Source organism: Dipodomys ordii, unplaced genomic scaffold (genome assembly GCF_000151885.1).
Source record: "Dipodomys ordii isolate 6190 unplaced genomic scaffold, Dord_2.0 Scaffold15, whole genome shotgun sequence".
Classification (NCBI taxonomy): domain Eukaryota; kingdom Metazoa; phylum Chordata; class Mammalia; order Rodentia; family Heteromyidae; genus Dipodomys; species Dipodomys ordii.
This window is the reverse complement of record NW_012267231.1, coordinates 18907037-18907382: the sequence shown is the minus strand read 5'-3', so window position 1 is coordinate 18907382 and position 346 is coordinate 18907037.

Genomic DNA, 346 nt, shown 5'->3' with positions numbered 1-346 from the left:
GTCTGCCACGCGCAGCCAGGCCGCGGCCCAGCGAGGAGGCGCTCGCGATGACTCGGCGACTTCCCCGCCGTGACTCAGCGATTTCCCCGCCGCCGATTCCCGCCTCTCCAACTTCTCGTGTGAAATCTCGCGATATCCAGGCCTGAGACCCGTCCCGGCAGGCCGCTGTAGGATGAGCGTGGAAGTCGGGGTGTAAGGTGTAAGTCGTTTATATTATTAAAAGTATGAGTAAAGAAGGTGCCGGTGCTCACGCCTGTCATCCCAGCTACTCGGGAGACTGAGATGGGAGGATCACGGTTCAAAGCCAGTCCCGGCAGGAAACTCCGTGAGACTCTTCAATAAACCA